The sequence below is a fragment of the Odocoileus virginianus genome, chromosome X (genome assembly GCF_023699985.2).
Source record: "Odocoileus virginianus isolate 20LAN1187 ecotype Illinois chromosome X, Ovbor_1.2, whole genome shotgun sequence".
NCBI lineage: Eukaryota > Metazoa > Chordata > Mammalia > Artiodactyla > Cervidae > Odocoileus > Odocoileus virginianus.
Window position 1 is genome coordinate 647,293 of NC_069708.1, and position 13,341 is coordinate 660,633.

A 13,341-nucleotide genomic window follows, 5' to 3' on the forward strand; every position below is an offset into this window, starting at 1 on the left:
ATATGCTGTCTAAGTTTGTCATAGCTTTTCTTACAAGGAGCAAGAGACTTTTGTTTTCATGGCTACAGTCACCATCTGCAGTGACTTTGGAGTCCCCAAAAATAAAGTCTGTCACTGTTTCCATTGTTTCCCCATCTATTTGCCATGAAGTGATGGGACGAGATGCCATGATCTTCATTTTCTGAATGTTGAGTTTTAAGCCAACTTTTTCACTCTCCTCTTTCCCTTTCATCAAGAAGCTCTTTAGTTCCCCTTGGCTTTCTGCCATGAGGGTGGTGTCATCTGCATATCTGAGGTTATTGATATTTCTCCCAGCAACCTTGATTCCAGCTTGTGCTTCATCCAGCCCCACATTTTGCATGATGTACTTGCATATAAGTTAAATAAGCAGGGTGACAATATACAGTCTTGATGTACTCCTTTCCTAATTTGGAACCAGTCTGTTGTTCCATGTCTGGTTCTACCTGTTGCTTCTTGACTTGTATACAGATTTCTCAGGAGGCAGGTCAGGTGGTCTGGTATTCCCATCTGTTTAAGAATTTTCCACAGTTTGTCGTGATCCACATAGTTGAAGGCTTTGCTGTGGTCAATAAAGCAAAAGTAAATGTTTTTCTGAAACTCTCTTGCTTTTCCAATGATCCGATGGATGTTGGCAATTTGATGTCTGGTTCATCTGCCTTTTCTAAATCCAGCATGAACATCTGGAAGTTCTCAGTTCACGTACTGTTGAAGCCTGGCTTGGAGAATTTTGAGCATTACTATGCTAGCATGTGAAATGAGTGCAATTGTGTGGTAATCTGGACATTCTTTGGCATTGCCTTTCTTTGGGATTGGAATGAAACCTGGCCTTTTCCAGTCCTGTGGCCACTGCTGTTTTCCAAATTTGCTGGCATATTGAGTGCAGCACTTTCACAGCATCATCTTTCAGGATTTGAAATAGCTCAACTGGTATTCCATCACTTCCAATACCTTTGTTCGTAGTGATGCTTCCTAAGGCTCACTTGACTTCGCCCTCCAGGATGTCTGGCTCTAGGTGAGTAATCACACCATCATGGTTGTCTGGGTCATGAAGATCTTTTTTGTTTAGATCTTCTGCATATTCTTCCCACCTCTTCTTAGTATCTTTTGTTTCTGTGAGGTCCATGCTGTTTCTGTCCTTTATTGTGCCCATCTTTGCGTGAAATGTTCCCTTGGTATCTCTAATTTTCTTGAAGAGATCTCTAGTCTTTCCCATTCAATTGTTTTCCTCTATTTCTTTGCATTGATCACTGAGGAAGGCTTTCTAATCTCTCCTTGCTATTTTTTGGAACTCTGCATTCAGATGGATATATCTTTCCTTTTCTCCTTTGCCTTTCACTTCTCTTCTCATCTTTTCTTAGCTGTTTGTAAGGCTTCCTCAGACAACCGTTTTGCCTTTTTGCATTTCTTTTCCTTGGGGATGATCTTGATCACGGCTTCCTGTACAATGTCATGAACCTCCATCCATAGTTCTTCAGGAATTTTGTCTATCGGATCTAATCCCTTGAATCTACTTGTCAATTCCAGTGTATAATCGTAAGGGATTTGATTTAGGTCATACCTGAATGGTCTAGTGGTTTTTTCTACTTTCTTCAATTTATGTCTGAATTTGGCAATAAGGAGTTCATGACCTGATCCACAGTCAGCTCCTGGTCTTGTTTTTGCTGACTGTATAGAGCTTCTCCATCTTTGGCTGCAAAGAATATAATCAATCTGATTTCGATATTGACCATCTGGTGAAGTCCATGCATAGAGTCTTCTTTTGTGTTGTTGGAAGAGGGTGTTTGCTATGACCAGTGCATTCTCTTGGCAAAGCTCTGTTAGCCTTTGCCTTGCTTCAGTTTGACCCGCTTCACTATCTGTTGTGATAGTGACATAATTTTTTTCCTTTGTTTTCCATAGTGGTCTGATTTCAAAATGAGAAGAAATCATTCTTAGATGAATTTATTCACGAGCCATTATGGTTGAAATATCTTTGGATTCTGTTTGTAACACCTTAGTTTTACATTTTATTTATTTTTCCTTTTGTCATGAAGCATAAAGACTTGATATTTTTTATGTGTAAGGTCTTTTCAGTTTGGTGAAACTTTATACGGATCTTTTGTGCAAGATCGCTGTTATCTTTCTCAAATACATGGAAAAGATCAGGAATTCAGGCATCAGAGCTTTGAATTCACTTGTAGGAAAGTTCTCAATCCAGGTGCAGTTTATGTAGTAAGTTACAAAATTATTGAGATTTCCCAGTTTACCCATTTGTGAGATGGTGTTTTATTTTTTGTAATTTCATCATTTCATGTAATTCCAAATATATTGGTATAAATTTGATTACAGTATAATGTATGTGTTGCCACGATCCATAACAAAAATCCCCTCTACATTCCTGTTTTTGATAATGTGTGCCTTCTGGTTATCATTGTCAAGGCCTTTATCTTCCTTGTGATTCTCCTCTTCTTCTTCCCCCTGCGCCCCCCAACACTCCCCAATTCTTCTTCACCTATTCCTCTTTTTCCTCTCCCTCCCTCTTCCCTTCCCCTCTTCTTCTATTCCCATCATTTTGATCAGTTTTGCCAGGGTTCATCAATTATTTTCACCATTAAAAAAAAAAAATCCCTTTAGCATTATTGACCAGTTCTTTCAGTTTGATTTATCCATCATAACTTTAAATTTTTTGTTTCTGGCTTTGATTTATATTCCTACTTTATTTTCCAATTTTGTGAAGTATATTATCATATCTTAAATTTTCAGGATTTCCTCCTTTGCATTAATGGTATAGATTTTCCTTTAGGCTCATGTTTTGATGCATCCACACAGTTTTTAATAGCTTCATTGGGGTATAATGGGTGTAAAATATACTGGACAACTTTAAAATAAATAATGGAGGTTTTCAAATATCAATCTATCTAAAACCATCACCACAATTAAGATAATATAAGTAGACATCCCCTCTCACCAAACTTCTTTGTCCACCATTTAATTTCCCCTTTTACTTCCTACTCAAGCGATTCTTCCATTCATATGTTATAAATATTCTTGCACAAGTTTCTGTGTGAACATACACTTTCTCTCTGTTTTTTGGTTAGTTGGTTGAAAAAAAAATCAAAGCAAAGAATGACTGGAACACATGAAAAATATATATTTAGTTTTTTTCTAGAATATGTCAGATGTCTTGCAGTGTGATTGTACTAATTTACATCCTATCAGCAGTATGGGTTGCAATTGCTTTACGTCTTTGACAAAACTTGTTGTGGTTAGTGTATTTAATTGTAGTCCTTCTAATCATCATGCAATAGTATCTCACTGTCACTCTAAATTGCATGAGTGTTAGCTTTGAAAGTCTTAGCTTTTCATCCCAGGCATACTCAGCAAATGGAGAAAATAGATCACATTTATATACCTAATCTGTCCCTTTCCCCATTTTATTTTGAATGTAGTTTTTTTCTGTTTTTTTTTTTTTTTTTAGTTGTGTGTGTGTGTGTGTTTTGTCTGCTGGATTTCCTGTGTGGTATACTGTAAGAGATAATTGGAGGTTCTAGATGATTTTATTTTTGCCTTGGGAGCATTTTCATATTATTTGGATAGTTTGATGATTCTCATCTCAATCAGTAATTCACTCCTTTTGAAGATGTATGTCATGTTTCGTGAGGAATTTTCCATTTCTGGCTCACATTGACACTAAAGATATAGCCCATCAGGGGTGCTAATTCAACTATTGGGTTATTTTCTAGGTCCTGGAGCTTCCCTGATAGCTCAGTTGGTAAAGAATCCACCTGCAATGCAGGAGACCCTGGTTCGATTCCTGAGTCAGGAATATCCACTGGAGAAGGGATAGGCTACCCACTCCAGTATTCTTGGGCTTCCCTTGTGGCTCAGCTGGTAAAGAATCCACCTGCAATTTGGGAGACCTGGATTCGATCCCTGGGTTGGGAAGATCCCATGGAGAAAGGAAAGGCTACCGACTCCAATATTCTGGCCTAGAGAATTCCATGGACTGTATATGGGGTTGCAAAGAGTTGGACACGACTGAGTGACTTTCACTTTCACTTTCTCTGCCAGGGTGGGCCATGAACCCCGTGTCTTCACTGGGCTGGTGAGATTGCTGGGAGCCCTGGTCAGCTGCTTAACTTCTCAACTAAAATTTTCTACTTAGCACCTTAGTTACCACCTCTGAATCAGTAAAAAGCCTGGAGGAAAAAAAGGTACCAAATATAAGTCTCACTCTCTGGGCTTCTCTTCTGAGATCCAGTTTCTTTAAATGCTTGTTTCCTTGGGTTTGTGGTGCCTTTGAATAAGATGTTTCATATCTTCCAGCTTTCTTAATTTTTCTTAGCAAAGATGGTTGGTTGGCAGTGGCTTGTTTTCCATTCATAAAAGCAGATGGTTTCATAATACTGTTCTGTTTTAAATGTGTTTTTGTTTTCAGTTGTTTTTCCTCCTCTAGCCAATTAATACATACTTTATACTGGAAGATAAAATGAATTTTATGGCAATAATCTACTCAAGCAGTGGGGCTTTTCTATCATTTTTTGTGTAACGAGTTCCAATTAAATTTTTTCAGGGATTTCTAAATGTTTCCCAAGTTACCAACATGTGCCAGGTATGGATTCTGTGGTGGAGGTACATTCTTGAGCTATAACCTAGTGAAAAAAATGCAAGTAATTGTGAGTATATTATAGGTGATACGTTGCTGGTAATTTGTTATTCAACAATAGTTATCAGAATGTTACTTATGCTACTTTATGTTATATTCAGTCATTTCTGTAGGGCCTGGCATATGAATCCTCTTCTTACCTTAGACTCCTTCTATTGAGGATTGTACCCCTCTGTGTAAATGTAACTTCACAATACTACAATCCATTTATCCCCCCTTTCTTTTGTTGTCTTTTTGTCATGTATTTTTTTATTTAAATGTTATTTGTTAATTATAACCTATATTTGCATTATAATTTTGGTTAAGGGGTTAGCACATTAAAGTAAATGAACAAATCTTAAAACAGTTTGATAAATTTTACACATGGTCTTTACCATCTATAATTCTACTTACCGTTTTGTTTTGAGTCATTTATCTTTTAATGAAATAATAGAAAAAGTAGCCTTAATATTTCTGCAAATACTTTTCCTTTCAAGACCTCGTCATTCACTCCTTTCTGTGGTTCTCAGTTTCTATCAAATGTCATATGCCCTCCACTGAAGAATTTCTGTGGCTTTATTTAGATTACAGTCGGCCAGTGAGAAATTGTCTCCAGTTTGTTTATGTGGCTATGCCTCAGTTTGAGAGGAGAATTTTGTTGAATGTCGAATTCTGGCTTGAAAGTTTCTTCTTGCAGCATTGGAAAGACTCTGGTGCATTTTCTCTGGTTCTCCATGGGTTCTGTTGAGAAAGTGACCACCATTTAAATAATTGTGCCTGGATTTGTATTAATATGTCTTTATTTTTTGGAAGTTTTTGTTTGATACACACTTGTTCCCAGATATTCCTGATGCTTAATATAAATAGCAAATATGAATGATACTAATATCATATAAAGAGCTTCCCTGGTGGCTCAGTGGTAGAGAATCCACTTCCCAATGCAGGAGATGCGGGTTTGATCCCTGGGTTGGGAAGCCACCAGGAGAAGGAAATGGCAACTCTTTCCAGTTTTCTTGCCTGGGAAATCCCACGGGCAGAGGAGCCTGGCTGGTTACAGCTTGTGGGGTCGCAAAGTGTTGGACATGACTTAGTGACAGAACGACAACAGATATCATTTAAAACTCCAGTAACTACTTTGTCAACTCCAATTTTTCCATTTAAGTAAATGAAAAGTTAACTCGTTGGGTTGAAAAGAGCAATAAAACAAGTCTAAAACAAAAAACAGCTACCATTAAAAATAAAAAAGCCCAATTTTTTCAATTAAAATATGTAAACATGTTGGTGCAAATTATATACAAATTAAAATAACTAAAGCACATTCACAAGCAAAATATCAAAATGTTTGTCATAATTATTGATATGTTGATACTGTTAACATACACAAGATAGTGTACAAGAACAAGTGAAAACTCTTAATGCAAAATAATAAAGCAACATTTGTATTACCTATAGCAAAATATTTTATATACATACTGTAATTGTATAATATACAGTATAATTCTTGGGGAAAAATTATTTTATATGTAGTACATATCAGAATCAATTCACTAACAGGAAATGTATACAATATAAATGAAAGTAATAATTTATGCATATATGTAGGCCTAATATATAATATAGTCATATGTTGTACTAGATTTTAGTATTCAAGTAATTTTGAAATGACAGTCTCTATAATTACAAATGGAATCAGTAAAATACATCAAGGATATACACAAAAATAAGTTTAAATTGGCAATTAACATATTAGATCTGTTCAGTACTTAGTGGAAGTTAGATAACAAGATATCCTTTTTTTATATTGATACCAGATAATGAAAAGAATATGCAATGGTCCTGAGTTTTTAAAATTAATTTGGTATTTTTTTAGCAAAGTTTTAAATTTATTTACCCTTTTATATAGTAATTGTCTTTCTACCACTGTATCTGACAGAGCTTGTTAAACATGTGTATTTATATGGATTTAAAAAGGCAAAACAAAACTATTTTTAAAGTAACTTCTACTCTGTTAAAATGGTGAATCTATGTAATTTTTACACCCAATCAGGTAAATCTTATAAAATTGCAGAAGGTACATCAAAGGTATTACTAATAAAAGAGAAAGCAAATTGTACCTTATTTCATTTCTGTGAAAAAGTATATAAATGTATTACTTATCTAAATATTAGTGTATCTGTTGATAAATACACTGCACTGCTAATCGTGCTTACTTCTGTGAAAGGATATGCATTTCTATTTTGGGTGAAATTTTACACTAATCATATGCCAGAGTGTTTGGTAAAATAAAATTAAAGAAGTAGTCACATGAAGTCATATCAATAATGATTTTTTGAAAGATCCATACTTTATTCTTTTTCTTTTGTAAGGAAATACAGAACAGGTAAGAGCTTATGTTTAAAGCCAAAAATAGGACAGAGTTAGAAAAGAAATAAGAAAATACATAAAGAATTTATATAAAGAAAATAATATAATTTAGTAATAAAACATTTAGAAATAACTCTAATTAGTTGGTGAGATATTTAACCTTGGGGCCATAAGTAAAATTGGCACAGTGAATACTCTAAATTGTTTCATGAGGATTAACTATAGGTATATTGTGGGATTTATCATATATTCAGGGGCCTCTATTACCATGATATCAGAAAAAAATGACAACAATAATCAGATCTATAATGATCCTTAAATTTTATCTGATAAGTATATAGAAAAAAACCTGAAAAATATGACCTTGTCTTGTAGGGTTTTGGGGCCATTTATTATGAGGTGTATAACAAAGTTTAGTAAGAATTGCTATTCTCAGAAAAATGTGTTTAAATTAAATCTATGGAATATGGCAATCTTGCTAAATTCAATTCTAATACCTATAGATTGCTTTTCCATAGCCTGGAAACATGATTGTCCAATCTGTGAATAAAAGTGGTTTCTTTCCTTTCTATTCAATCTTTTTTTGCATGTTCTCTTTTTCTTGCATTTTTTCCTGGCTTTGATCTCCCTGAAGTGTTGACTAGAACTCATGATACTGGGCATTCTTATTTCTTTTACAATCTCAGGGGAAAGTTGTCAGTATTTCACCACTAATTATGATATTTGCTGCAGTTTCCAGAGTTTTTTTTTTTTTAACTATAATTGGATGGTAAATTTTGTCATATAGTTTCTCAGTATCTATGGTGATAGTGACATAATTCTGTCCTTCAATTTGTTAAAGTTTTTTCATTTCAAAATGTTATCTCAATGATAATTCACACTTGAATTCTACCCAATTTGTTCATGGGCTTATATAGTTGAAATATTTGGGGGTTCTATTTGTCAAATGAAAGATTTTTTGTTATTGTTTGATTTTCCTGACAGTAGGCAGTACAGTTTTCTGAGGAATATAAATGTTTGTTTTTACTTTCTTATGATGTTCTTATCATCATGGTATGAAATTTATAAGGTTCACGTGAAACATTGTTGAAAGTGTTTGTACTGCTTCTAGTATATGAAAGAGCTTATATGAGATTTGTGTTATTTCTTTCTTATTATATATCAGGTGCATGACTTCAGGCACCAGGGCTTAGAATTCATTTGTAGGAATTAGTTTTCAGTCAGTGCTTGTGTGTGCTAAGTTGCTTCAGTCATGTCTGGCTCTTTGTAATCCCATGGACCATAGCACGCCAGGCTCCTCTGTCCATGAGATTTTCCTGGCAAGATTACTGGAGTGGGTTGCCATTTCCTACTCCAGGGAATCTTCCTGACGCAGGGATCGAATCCACGTTGTCTCCTGCGTCTCCACATTGCAGGCAGATTCTTTACCACTTAGCTACCGGGGAAGCCCATTTTTCAGTACAGTTCAGTTCAGTCGCTCAGTCGTGTCCAACTCTTTGCGACCCCATGAATCGCAGCATGCCAGGCCTCCCTGTCCAACACAAACTCCAGGAGTTTACTCAGACCTATGCCCATTGAGTCGGTGACGCCATCCAGCCATCTCATCCTCTGTCGTCCCCTTCTCCTCCTGCCCCCAAACACTCCCAGCATCAGGGTCTTTTCCAACGAGTCAGCTCTTCCCAAGAGGTGGCCAGAGTATTGAAGTTTCAGCTTCAGCATCAGTCCTTCCAATGAACACCCAGGACTGATCTCCTTCAGGATGGACTGGTTGGCTCTCCTTGCAGTCCAAGGGACTCTCAAGAATCTTCTCCAACACCATAGTTCAAAGCATCAATTTTTCGGCACTCAGTTTTCTTCACAGTCCAACTCTCACATCCATACATGACCACTGGAAAAACCATAGCCTTGACCAGATGGACCTTTGTTGGCAAAGTAATGTCTCTGCTTTTAAATATGCTATCTAGGTTGGTCATCACTTTCCTTCCAAGGAGTAAGCGTCTTTTAATTTCATGGCTGCAGTCACCATCCACAGTGATTTTGGAGCCCCAAAAAATAAAGTCTGACACTGTTTCCACTGTCTCCCCATCTATTTCCCATGAGGTGATGGGACCAGATGCCATGATCTTAGTTTTCTGAATGTTAAGCTTAAAGCCAACTTTTTACTCTCCTCTTTCACTTTCATCAAGAGGCTTTTTTTTTAGTTCCTTTTCACTTTCTGCCATAAGGGTGGTGTCATCTGCATGTCTGAGGTTATTGATATTTCTCCCAGCAGTCTTGATTCCAGCTTGTGCTTCATCTAGCCCAGCGTTTCTCATGATGTACTCTGCATATAAGTTAAATAAGCAGGGTGACAATATACAGCCTTGACGTACTCCTTTTCTTATTTGGAACCAGTCTGTTGTTCCATGTCCAGTTCTAACTGTTGCTTCCTGACCTGCATACAGATTTCTCAAGAGGCAGGTCAGGTGGTCTGGTATTCCCATCTCTTTCAGAATTTTCCACAGTTTATTGTGGTCCACATAGTCAAAGGCTTTGGCATTGTCAATGAAGCAGAAATAGATGTTTTTCTTGAACTCTCAGTCATAGCTTATTTGTGAAGTACAGAATAATTGAGATTTCTTAAGTTTTCTTGATTTGCTAAGCAATGTTTTCTTGGAACATTCTCATTTTGTGTAATATCACTTATTAGCATAAATTTTCTTATACAACTATGTATGTGTCTCCAGGATATGGTGTGAGGATTTCCTTTATAATGCTGATATTCATTTTATCTTTATTTTTAAATTTGATCAATCTGGTCAGGAGTTTATTAATTATTTTTAACTTTTTATGAAAAATGAACATTTTTAGATATGTTGATTTTCTCTTTGTAATTTTAAAAATACCTCTCTCAGTGATCTTAATTTTATTTTTCATTTCCTTTTGATTGAGTTTCTTTCTGTTTACATTTCTCTGCTCTTTCATGTTCTCTAATTTTTTCCATTAGAGCTTTTAGTTTAATAATCATAGTTATTTTAAATTCCTGGTCTGATAATTCTAAAACCTTTTCCATACCTGAATCTAGTTTTGATGCATTAGATACTGTCTTTTCAAGTTTTTTTTTTCCTCTTCCCTTCAGTATGCCTTGTAATTTTCTGTTGAAAGCCAAATGTGTATTAGGTAAAAAGAATTGAGGTCAGAAGTCCTTTGGTGTAAAATTTTATCTGGCTAAGAGTTAGGCTGTATTTTGTTTGCTGTAGTTGCAGGCATCATATGCTGAAATTTTCCCTGAACCTGTGATAAGATGTCCTTATGTTTGCCTCCTTGCTGTCTTGAGGTTTCCCTAGAGATTTCTTAAATAAGGTCTAAGATATGCAGGTCTTTTCATTGTAATACCCTTGGTACTGGCCCTAGTGATGGGCGTCTGCTTCTGGACTTCTCTTCTAAGCTGTGATTCTCTGTATTTGCCTGTCTTTTCAGCATTTGGGACATCATTTGGCCCTGTTAATAACAGTTCTCTGATGAATTATGAAGAATTGTTTTTTTCAGTTTGTTCAGCTTTTTTCTTGTTTTGAGAAAATGAGAGTGATGACTTTCAAGCTACTTACCTGTCAACTATTAACAAAAACTATTAATCTCTATTGTTTCATTTCTGTACACTTTTGGTATTAGATTAATGCTTTTTAAACAGAATATTGACATTTATTAAATCATAAATTCCCAGATTACATTTTTATTTATTACTTTCAATGCTTCTTTATGACATATAGTTTTATCTTACATTTTATAACAGATTCATTGGAATACAATTAAATTTAAATCAGTTTCATATTTCTAAACAGATACATGTATATTAAATATATGTATATACATACATTTGGGAAACCACCACCTAAAGCAAGATAATGTTCATATCCATCCCTCCACTCAATTTTGTCCTGCAATTTTCCCCCCCTTTTTTATTGCTGTTCAGTTGCTAAATCATGTCTGACTCTTTGTGACCCCATGGACTGCAGCATGCCAGGCCTCCCAGTTCCTAATTATCTCCCAGCATTTGCTCAAGTTCATGTCCGTTGAGTCAGTGATGCTATCCAACCATCTCATCCTCTGCTGCCCCTTTCTGTTTTGCCTTCATTCTTTCCCAGTATCAAGGTCTTTTCTAATGAATTGGCTCTTTCATCAGGTGACCAAAGTATTGGGGCTTTGGATTCAGCATCAGTCCTTCCAATGAATATTCAGGCTTGATTTCTTTTAGAATTGATTGATTTGATCTCTTTGCAGTTCAAAGGACTCTCAAGAGTCTTCTCCAGCACCACAGTTCAAAAGCATCAATTCTTTGGTCCAACTCTCACATCTGTACGTGACTAATGGAAAAAACACAGCTTTGACTATATGGACTGCTATCAGCAAAGAAATGTCTCTTCTTTTTAATATGCTGTCTAGATTTGTCATAGCTTTCCTTGAAAGGAGCAAGTGGCTTTTAATTTCATGTGTGCAGTCATCAGGTGCATTGATTTTGGAGCCTAAGAAAATAAAATCTGTCACTGCTACCACTTTTCCCCCTTCTATATATAATGAAGTGATGGGTCTGGAGCCATGATCTTAGTTTTTTGAAAGTTGAGTTTTAAGCCAGCTTTTTCACTCACCTCTTTCACCCTCATCAAGAGGCTCTTTAATTCCTCTTCAGTTTCTGCCATTAGAGTGGTATTATTGCATATCTGAGGTTGTTGATACTTCTCCCTGCAATCTTAATTCCAGCTTGTGATTCATCTAGTGCGGCATTTTGCTTAATGTATCTGCATGGAAGTTAAATAAGCAAGGTGACAAAATACATCCTTGTCCTACTTTGGTCCCGGTTTTTGTTCCATGTCCAATTCTAACTGTTGCTTCTTGATCTGCGTACAGGTTTCTCAGGAGACAGGTAAGGTGGTCTGGTACTCCAATTTTTTGAGAAATTTTCCACAATTTGTTGTGATCCACACCGTCAAAGACTTTAATGTAGTCAATGAAACAAAAGTTAGATGTTTCCTGATTCTGCCTCAATCCCTTTTTTCCCATAATGTTTACGTTATTTTACAGACCTTTGTAGGAATGTACATTTTTATTTTCTCATGTAAACATCAAGGAATGGCATGTCTGGATCATCTGATATGTGTAAATTTCAGTTATTTTAGAAAATGGCAAAGTACTTTAATCTTAATTGTGCTGTTTTATGCCCTCCTAGTAGTATATGAGAATCACATTTGCTCTGCAATGCTTACTATCGCTTGTTATGATCATTTTTTTTTTTTTTGGTTGTTGCTGTAGCCCTTCTAATAGTTGTGCATTGGTGTCTCAGTGTTACTCCAAATTACATGGGTGTAACAAAGTCATAGTTCTTTCTATCTCAGGAAATACCTGTAAAGGGAGAAAATGGATCATAGGCCTGAAGCAAATCCTTTCCTGTCAAATAATATTTTGCACATATAATTGTTTTTGATTGAGTGCAAGAATTTGTGTAAGAAGTATCATACAAGTAATTGGAGGCTCTGGATGATTTTTTTTTCTTCCTTGGAGCATAGTCATTTACTTCTAAAAGGCAGTGGCAGGAATGGAGTTGGAGGGTTAGAGTGTAGTTCAACTTATCAAGAGAATGAGTCCTTTTGAAGTTGAGTCTCATCTTTTGGGAGGATTGTTCTGTTTCTGGTTCCTATTGACACTTAGGGCATAGCCCCTTGGTAACATCAAATGTACCCTCAGCATGTTTTCCAAGGTTTATTTTCCCTAATGGGTCCTGAGCTCCAAATTGAGCTTTGTATCCTGGTAATACTACTGGAAAGTGATCAGTTGCTTAGTTTCTCAGCTACAAAATTTTACTTAGTATTTTGGGTTCTCAATCTCCTCCTTTGATGTGGGATTCCATGTGGGGAGAAGGGTTATCAAATTTGGTTCTTATCACTAGGACTGCTTTCTTACCTGAAATATTGTCCTTCTTTGAGTTTGGCATAGCTCCAAAAATATCTTTTATACTTTTCCATCTTTCCTAGATGTTTTTCAGTAGAATGTTTGGGCTGAAATGTGTAGTCTGCCATTATTAGAAGGTGATGTCTTTACAAATACTGTTTCTAAAAATGGTTTAGTTTGCAGATGATTTGCCTCATGGCTACTTAACTCAGTATATACATTAAGAATGTAAACAATTTTTAATTACACTCTCTGTCTTGTGATTAGTTCACTTTCACTTGCAAATATAAGAAATAACACAAAGACACCTAATGCACCCTTTCCCCACTTCCAGCCAGTTTTATCATATTACAAAACTATAGTACCATATCTCAGCTAGGATATTGTTGATCCAGTTGAGATAAAATACA

At 35.8% G+C, this 13,341-nt stretch overlaps 1 long non-coding RNA gene across 1 annotated transcript; it reads right to left on the reverse strand.

The window, feature by feature from the left end:
• Nucleotides 1–1,351: 1,351 nt before the first annotated feature.
• LOC139033168 (uncharacterized) lies at nt 1,352–5,352 on the reverse strand. The gene is made up of 2 exons (XR_011485787.1): nt 5,060–5,352; nt 1,352–4,652 (listed from the first exon to the last, which is right to left on the reverse strand). It is a non-coding gene; the product is annotated as an uncharacterized lncRNA (long non-coding RNA).
• Between the last annotated feature and the right edge of the window lie 7,989 nt (nt 5,353–13,341).